The 9,640-nt window shown below is 34.9% G+C and overlaps 1 pseudogene across 1 annotated transcript; it reads left to right on the top strand.

The window, feature by feature from the left end:
* Positions 1-319: 319 nt before the first annotated feature.
* On the top strand, positions 320-1,294 carry LOC108534865 (small ubiquitin-related modifier 2 pseudogene; annotated as a pseudogene). Its single transcript, XR_001887048.1, has one exon. The product of XR_001887048.1 is annotated as a small ubiquitin-related modifier 2 pseudogene (transcript).
* Positions 1,295-9,640: the final 8,346 nt, after the last annotated feature.

Raw genomic sequence — 9,640 nt, 5'->3', positions numbered from 1 at the left:
CTTCCTTCCTTCCTTCCTTCCTTCCCTCCTTCCTCCCTTTCTTCCATCTTCCTTTGTTCCTTTTGTCATTCTTTTTTCAGTTTCATTTTTCATATGCAAGGATGGGTAATTAACCAATAACTAGAAGGGGATTTGCCTGTAAATTTTTTTTCCCCTCATTATAGTAGTTTCCTCATTTCAAAGATTTTTGCTTCTTGAGTCTTATCCAATTTGGCAGCTTTAAATTCCAGTCACTGACTTTCAGCCAAGTGAGATGCTGGGTTCTGCTTGGGTTCTGCTCTATGATGCAGTGAATTGAAAAAATGTCTTCAAGGGCTTCTGCCGCTCCTGGTGCTGCTTGTGTGCTCGTTTGGTGTGGACCTGGTACCTCTTTTGTGAAGCGGCAGCTGAGGAGACTCCGGCGCTCGCCATGGCCGACGAAAAGCCCAAGGAAGGAGTCAAGACTGAGAACAACGATCATATTAATTTGAAGGTGGCGGGGCAGGATGGTTCTGTGGTGCAGTTTAAGATTAAGAGGCATACACCACTTAGTAAACTAATGAAAGCCTATTGTGAACGGCAGGGATTGTCAATGAAGCAGATCAGATTCCGATTCGACGGGCAAGCAATCAATGAAACAGACACACCTGCACAGTTGGAAATGGAGGATGAAGATACAATTGATGTGTTCCAACAGCAGATGGGAGGTGTCTACTGAAAAGGGAACCTGCTTCTTTACTCCAGAACTCTGTTCTTTAAAGACCAAGATTACATTCTCAATTAGAAAACTGCAATTTGGTTCCACCACATCCTAACTACTACCGTATAGTTTTCTCTATTCTTTCATTTCCCCCTTCCCCATTCCTTTATTGTACATAAAGTAACTGGTATATGTGCACAAGCATATTGCATTTTTTTTTTAATTATCCAGCCAATGGTATGTTTTAATTGACATCAAGTGGAGACAGGATGGGGAAAAATACTGATTCTGTGAAAATACCCCCTTTCTCCATTAGTGGCATGCTCATTCAGCTCTTATCTTCATATTCCAGTAAGTTATTTTGCTCTCACTGTTTTAACAAAAACACACAACATAAAAATCCTTGCATACCTTGTTCAATTGGAGAATTTTAATGTTTTTCATTTATCATTGTAAAACCAAGGACAATTTTATAACTTTTTTTGTATGTAGCTGTTACATGTAGGGCAATCTGTCTTTAAGTAGGGATAAATTACTCTAAAACAAAAAAGAATCTTAGATAGTTTTCCCTTCAAGTCAAGCGTCTTGTTGTTTAAATAAACTTCTTGTTTAAAATGAGCTGTTTTCTTTATTCTGAGAAATATTAAATAGAAAATTGAGGCTTAGAAAAAACACATAAATAGGCCTGCTTAGAAGTAACATTTCAAAAAGGAAATAAAGCTACTTGGTGTTTCTGACAGACTTGATACTGATGTGAAACAAAGAATAACAGTTTTATAAATATCACCTTGTTCCAAAAGTTTCTGTAGGTCCCATGTTAATATGCANAAAAAAAAAAAAAATAATAAAATAAAATAAAATAAAATAAATAAATAAATAAATAAAACCTATGTTATTTGTGACAGGCTTCCTAATTTTCATATATGCTACATATATGTACGTTCATATGTGTGTGTGTGTATACATATATATATTTAATTTAAAGCACAGTATAGATCAGCATATGTAAAACATATTTCCAAGCCTCTTATCCTAAGGTGCTATTATTTTTGTGGGTATGTGTTTAATAGATGTGACTAATACTCTCACTCAGCAGAAGAGATCTTAAATAGTTAATAACAAAATTGCAAAGATGAGTCATTAACTTTAATGAAGATCATTTTTTCTTTCTTTTTTATATTTTATCCACTCATGTAATAAATAATAGTCATAATAAAGCTATAAAAGTGATAATGATGATTTTGGTGGTTGTATAATTTTATACTTCCAAAAGGGCTAAAGCGTATCCCATCCATAATCAGTTGTTTAAATTATATGCCTTGAAATGACACTCAATGTTTTAAAAAAGAAAATGTATTTTGGGAGAATTTCATCCTAAAAATAAATCTGCCTCAATTAGTAAGCTTGAGTCCTCATTCTCCTGCTCATTTAGCTTAATGAATGTCATTAGCATGGGCTGTTAATCATAATGGATAAGATATGAGTTGCTTTCTTTCTCCCTTATGTTTTCCACCCTAGGAAAAAAAAATCCATGCAGGTGGGGTTTTTACAAGCTTAGTCTTTCTTCATCGTAAGATAAGGATGATGAGACAAAAAATGCATTTTGAGGCAATTTTGATAAAACATGGGTAGACTGATGTTCTTGTTTTTCAACGCAGTAGCTGTAGAAATTCACGTATGTTGGAGAATGTGGATGTTAATGCTTTAGGGAGAAGTTTGAAAGATAAAATGATATTTATATAACATATTAAATAATATTTATAATATATAAAATATATGAATTATATACCTGCCAAACATATTTATGCATATATACACATAAATATATGTGTGTGTGTGAGGGTCAGTGTGTGTTTTTAATGGATGTATATATAGATACCAAGATATTATAAACTCAAAGCTTAATCCTTCTTAATCTTTAGAGGGATAAATTTACTTCAGGGAATAAAATAATTTATTTGTATGAAAGCACTCCGATTCATCAATAGGGAATATTAAGGAAATTTCATAAATCCATAGCAGTATGTCAATAGAAAAGGGGTGCGGAATACCTTCTGGATGATCAAATTAAAAACATATGCACTTTGAAATGGTTTTCTTATAATATCTGTCTGCTTTTATCATCTAGACCAGAGGACCTAACTTACTGGCAGAAAATTTCAGTTCTGAAAGTTGGTACTGTAGTAACACAGGGATGGTATGTTTTTGTCTCAGAAAAAGACAATCAAAGCAAAATGTATGTTTCATGTAAATTGTGGCTCAGCATTTTGATATTCTCGTTTTCTGGTACAGAGAACTACTTTAAAAGATGATTCAGAAACCTCATAGGGAAAGAACCGGGGAAACTGTCAACCTGTTGGCAATGTTAAGAAACCACAAACGGCTGACAAATAATCTCTGTCTATCATGCAGGGCCAATACAAAACAGAAAAACAAATGAATAAAATCACAAAAACAACTGCAAGAAGCCATAAAGAATGTGAGTCTTAACAGTAAAGAATGAAGTCTTATTGTGGAAGAAAAAAGTGAATGAACAGAAAGGATAGCGTGTAAGAAGATGAAATAACAAACATAGCAGAATGTAGTACAAAACATAGAGGTTACAAAGATCAGGAGAAATAAGGTGTATGATAGAAAAAAAAAACATGCAAGAGTAAAATGTAGCATAGATGCAAAATAATTAAAACAAGGAATATTATATCAACTTCTACTTAGGCCTAAAGCTTTGTGAGACTGGCAATAGCAGGATGCTGAGATATTTGCTATCTTCTGAATCTCAGCTGCAACCAGCACAGCTATTTTTCTCAAGTTATGAAATGAATATTCCAGCTGCAGAGATCATTAAAGGCTTGCTGTCATTTTGAATTTACTTGATCCTTCAATGAACACGTATCAATTAAGATACTCTGCCTAAGTAAAAGAGACCCTTTCCTTGGGAACTGTCATTATGAGCCATGTCTGTGGACCCTAGAGCCAACTCTGTAGTGTCATCGATAATAGCATGAAACTCTAGAGCCATAGTGTCTGGGTTCATACACTACCTTTGCCATTTATTTCCTATGTGACCTTTGACAAGCAGTGATACCTCTTATTGCCTCAGAGTTCTCATTTGTGAAAAGGAAGCAATTAGCCTATCCCATGAAGTTATGACAGGGATTAAATGTATTGAGTTATGTAAAGTACTTAGAATAATGTATGTCACATACTAAACACGATCTGCTTGTAAAAGGAATAACAACAATTGTATGTGCCTGTTAGAGGTACTCTCTTATTCATTCAGTGAATACTTACTGAGTACCTGCTATTTGCCAAGCATTGTTCCAGGAACTTTGGATTCCGTTATTAATAAAATGGACACAAATCCTTATCGTTTTGGAAACGACATTCCATAGGTATATTCTAGTAGAAATATTCTAGGTACAAAGATGATAATAATATCGTATTAGGCTCTGCTCCAATTTCTTTAGATATATTATTGTTATGGACTGAATCTATGTATTCCCCCAAAATTCATATATCATATATGGCCACCCCTGACCTCCACGGTGGCCATATTTGGAGTAAGGAAATAATTAAGGTTAAATGAGTGAAGTGGGACCCTGATCTGACAGAATTCATTTACTTACCAAACAATACACAAGAGCTTTCTCTGTCTCTCTCTCTCTTTCTGTCTCTCTCATCTCACTCTGTGTGCATGCAAGGCCATGTGAGGACACAGTGAGAAGTCACCATCTGCAAGCCAGGAAGAGGGTTCTCACCAGAAACTGAACCCTGCCTGAACTGTGATCTTCAACTTTCCAGCCTCCAGAACCAAGAGAAAATAAATCTCTGTTGTTTAAGGCAGCCAGTCTGCGGTGTTTTGTTATGACAGCATGAGCAGACTAAGACAATTATTAACCGTGACAAGTAGTTTCTATTCCATATCCCATTCCAAAGATAAAGAAAGTGAGTTGCAGAAATATTAGCTAAGATATCAAATACCTGTGTGTTTCTAAGTACTTGTCTTTCTTCCTATTTTTTATCTATTTTATTTAGTATTTATTTATTGATCTATTAATTGATTTATTCAACAAACAGCTATTAATATTTTCTGGCAGGCCATGAGTTCAAAGCCAGAAATTCTGGCTTCAGAATTCCTCCTCTTAATCAATTCATTTTGCTGCCTCAATTAACAATTTGGCAAAGCTGGAAAAAATTCAGCCATGTTGAACTTATTACAGACTTTTAATTCCCATTTGTTTTCCAATTCAAGGATAATATCTAGTGTTGGATTATGAAATACCTGAATAAATTAGTATCATCTAAGCAGTATTCCTCATTCTCTAATACAGTACACACTGAAACAGTCATAATGGCATGCAACTCTACCTTCTAAATATTTCTTGAACACATCATTCCCACCCAATTTCCATCCCTGTGGCCTTGGTTCATTTGCTTATTACTGTCAAGTCCAGAGATGTATGTTTAAGTCATATCAATTTCCTAGCCAGCCTTTCTTTCTTCATGTTTCTTTCATAATGTAACTCAAAAGTATGTGTCTGAATATTTATCTCATACTTATAACCTTTAACTGTTCAGAAAATATTGAATCCCAGACTCATTGTAATGACACACAAACCCTTTCACTATTTTCCTCTCACTTAGTTCTCTAACACAGTGCCTGGCTTGGACTGATATCAGTTCTTGAAAATATTACTTAAACGTTAGTTCAGGAAACATTTCCTGCTCAATCCCTCTGAACCTATTACATTTCCCACACCTTGTATATTTTCCCATCCTGTCATTATTACTCAGTATTAAAAATTTACTTGTTTGTTTATCTGTCACTTCTAATAGATTGAACCTCCATTGGACAGGTTTAATGCCTCATTCATTTTTTTATATGCCTAGGCTTAGCACAATATTTGGCACAGACTAGTTCAATAAATGATTGTTCAATTAAATAGTATCAGGCCAACCCCAGATGAAACAGACACCCAATAATATAATTGCTCCATTAGCTGTTTACTAATTTTTACACATCTGATCATTATTTACAATAAGGAATAAGTTGGTGTCAAAAACAAAACATTACTATTTCTCTCGAAGGATTCAATTTTTTTTTCAGACTGACATAAAATAGGTATTTAGTAGATCTTCCAATATAGCAGTTTTCAGATAAACAATTTGGAAGAATAACCACCAATCGAAGTCTCATCATCTTTGCTTTTCTCATATTCATTTGAAAAATTTAAAAGCCAGTGCCAATGTATGGAATAAATAGTTAATAGGAAAGCACATAAATACAAATATTGTCATCTCTAGGACTTCACATCAGTGAAGAACACAACTGTAAAAACCACTCTTAGATTGCAAACAGCAGGGATTTAATACAAGGAACTGGTTTTTGGATTTAATATAAGGAATGAAAAGCTGAAACATGAAACAGGAAATCTGTAAGGTTACCCAGAGATTAAGAAGCAAAACTATTACAACCCTTAGGACTGAGTGCCAAAGGGAAGAAGTAGTGTCATCAGAATTCAGAGATCATAATAACCTAGGAGAAGCTGGAATCAGGGTGGGCTTTTCTAGAGGGAGATAAAGGCTGGGAAGAAGCACAGCTTTTGCCAAAGACACCATTTTAGACAGAAAAGAGGGAGAGGAATATATCCTTGACTGACCTTTTCTCTCACTCTCTCACCTCCTGAAAATGTCTGTCATTGACCGAACCCTAGCAGAGACTCACTCGCATGGATCCCAGAGAATGTGGAGTTTAGTGACTGTCCTTCCTGTAATACACAACAGAGCGTAGAAATTTTGACATTTCTACAAGGAGAACTACAAAACACTGCCGAAAGGAATCAGAGATAACAAAAATAAATGGAAAAACATTGTATGCTCATGGATTCGAAGAATCAATATCATTACAATAACCATACTACTCAAGGCAATTTACAGATTCATTGCTATTCTTTTGAAACTACCAAGGTCATTCTTCACAAAATTAGAAAACAAAACAAAACTATTCTGGAATTCATATGACACCAAAAAAGAGCCCAAATAGCTAAAGCAATGCTAAGTAAAAAGAACAAAGCAAGAGGCATCACACTACCCAACTTTAAACTACATTATAAAGCTATAGTAATCAAAACAGTATGGCACTGGTACAAAAAAGAGACACATAGACCAATGGAACAGATTAGAGAACCCAGAAATAAAGCCACACACTTAGAACTATCTGATCTTTGACAAAGCTGACAAAAACAAGCAATGGGGAATGACTCTTTATTTAGTAAATGGTGCTGGGATTGTTGCCTAGCCATATGCAAGAGAATAAAACTGGACCCTTAACTTTTACCACATAAAAAATTAACTCAAGATGGATTATGGATTTATATGTAAGACCTTATAGTAGAAAAATCCTAGAAGAAAACCAAGGGAACACTCTTCTCTACATCAGCCTTAGAAAAGAATTTTTGAAGAAGTACCCAAAGCAATCGCAAAATAACCAAAAATTGACAAGTGAAACCTAATTAAACTAAAGAGCTTCTGCATAGTGAAAGAAACCATTAACAGAGTAAATAGACAACCTATAAAATGGGGAAAATATTTGCAAACTGTGCATCCAATGATGGTCTAATATCCAGCACCTATAAAGTATTTAAATCAACAATCAAAAAACAAAAAACTCTGTTTAAAAATAGATAAAGGATATGAACAGACACTTCTCAGAAGAAGACATACAAATAGCTAGCCAATCAATATTAATATATGAACAATGTTCATCATTACTAATCTTCAGATAAATGCAAATTAAAACTACAATATGATACCATCTCACACCAGTGAGATGGTGGTGGGAATGTAAATGAGTTCAGCCACTGTGGAAAGCAGTTTGGAGATTTCTCAAAGAACTTAAAAGATGGCTACCATTTGACTCAGCAATTCCATTACTGGAATACACAAAGGAAAATAGACAATTGTAACAAAAAGACATATGCACTTGTGTGTTCATCACTGCACTATTCACAATAGCAAAGACATTTAATTAGCGGAGGTGCCTATCAGTGGTGGACTGGATAAAGTACCCAATGGTATATGGTATATATACACCATGAAATACTACACAGCCATCAAAAATAACAAAATCATGTATTTTGTAGCAACATGGATGCAGTTGGAGGCCATTATCCTAAATGCATTAATGCAGGAACAGGAAACCAAATACCACGTGTTCTCATTTATAAGTGGGAGCTAAACATTGAGCACACATGAACATAAACATGGAAACAATAGATACTGTGGACTATGGTGGAGAGCGTGGGTTGAAAAACTACCTACTGGGGACTATACTTACTACCTGAGTGCAATATACCCATGTAACAAACCTGTGTATGTACTCCCTGTATCTAAAATAAAAGTTGGAAGAAAAAATCTTTTTTTGAGAAATAGATCTGATGGCAAAGCTTTTTAATATGATTGTCTAAGGTATATGATACCATCTGTATCGTAAACTTTAAAACTCAGACAATAGATTATTTGGGGGATGGTAAGTATTGGTTTTTACAGCATCATCATCAATAATCAGAGAAATGCAAATCAAAACATCTTACACCAGTCAGAGTGGCTATTATTAAAAAGTTAAAAAACAACAGATACCAGAGAGTCTGCTGAGAAAAGGGAACGCTTATACACTGTTGGTGGGAGTGTAAATTAGCTCGGCCACTGTGGGAAACAGCTTGGAGATTTCTCAAAGGACTTAAAACCTAGCTACCATTTGACCCAACATATAAACAGAATCTAAACCCTGAAAATTCTGTTTGAATTAAGGCTTATCAAAATCCCTTATAATAGAGTCACATACAGATCTGACCATACAGATTAAGATAATTTTTTTTCAATACACTATGATCATCTAAGAGAGTATTAGCTTGTATTCATTTATCTGGCCAATTAATTGACACTTTAGGAACTGATTCTACATAGCAGAGGTTACTTCATTAGGATAAAGTTTGGCAACCACATGTCTAAGTGCTGGGGAAAAGGGTGAAGAAGGAAAGATTATAACAATAATAATAAGAAGAAAGGATTAGGATGACATTTTGGTCAGAAACCTGAGAGGCAGCAATACCAGGATAGGAAGATGAGGACAAAAAGGGAAATAAGGGCTATTGAAAGTCACCGTATCTACTTCAAAGCATGGATCGGAGCTGTTCCTGATGTTTCCCAGACATGGTTTCTGTCTGGGCTTAGTAGCAGCTTCCGATTTCTCTTTAGGAAGAAAAATACAGCAACAAGAGGTCAAGTGAAAACTAGGAATTATACTGAACCTATGTTTGCTTAACAAAATGCAGATTCTGTTTATTTTGGCTAGGGGCAAGGAGTATGGTAGAGACTACACAAGATCACGGGTTTTCTCCAAGCAAATGCTGAACCCTGCTGTAATCGCTGCTGTTTATTTCTTTGTATATATAGTGCAGTCAGTGTCGATATATTTTTCCTCATTTGAATCAAACAGGCTTCTATTTCTACTCTGTTTCTATTCCATTTCTCATATTATCTTGCATATGTTACTCTTTTTCTAAAATAAAAAATAAATTCAACATTGGTTGTCAAGTTGGTTCTGCTATTGAGGATATGAGAAGCAAAGTTCCAGAGTAGGTAATATTCATGCAAAATTTTCTGTTTCAAAATATCTTCTAAATACTCTTTCAATTATAAACATCTTGGAATTAATAAAACGAAAATACCATATGGGAATATGGAGTTTGGAGTTTAAAAATCATAGAATGAATCTTTTACTATAAGTTGGTTGGGTGGAAAGATTTTAACTTTATTTGGAAGACTCAAGCAATATGAAATTTAGTATAGAAAGATTCCCTAAATCAAGGCCGGGCGCGGTGGCTCAAGCCTGTAATCCCAGCACTTTGGGAGGCCGAGACGGGCGGATCACGAGGTCAGGAGATCGAGACCATCCTGGCT

This window comes from Rhinopithecus bieti, unplaced genomic scaffold (assembly GCF_001698545.2).
Source record: "Rhinopithecus bieti isolate Rb0 unplaced genomic scaffold, ASM169854v2 scaffold_11291, whole genome shotgun sequence".
Taxonomy (NCBI): Eukaryota; Metazoa; Chordata; class Mammalia; order Primates; family Cercopithecidae; genus Rhinopithecus; species Rhinopithecus bieti.
The sequence above is the reverse complement of the archived record's forward strand: the minus strand, read 5'-3'. Positions and strand labels throughout refer to the sequence as shown.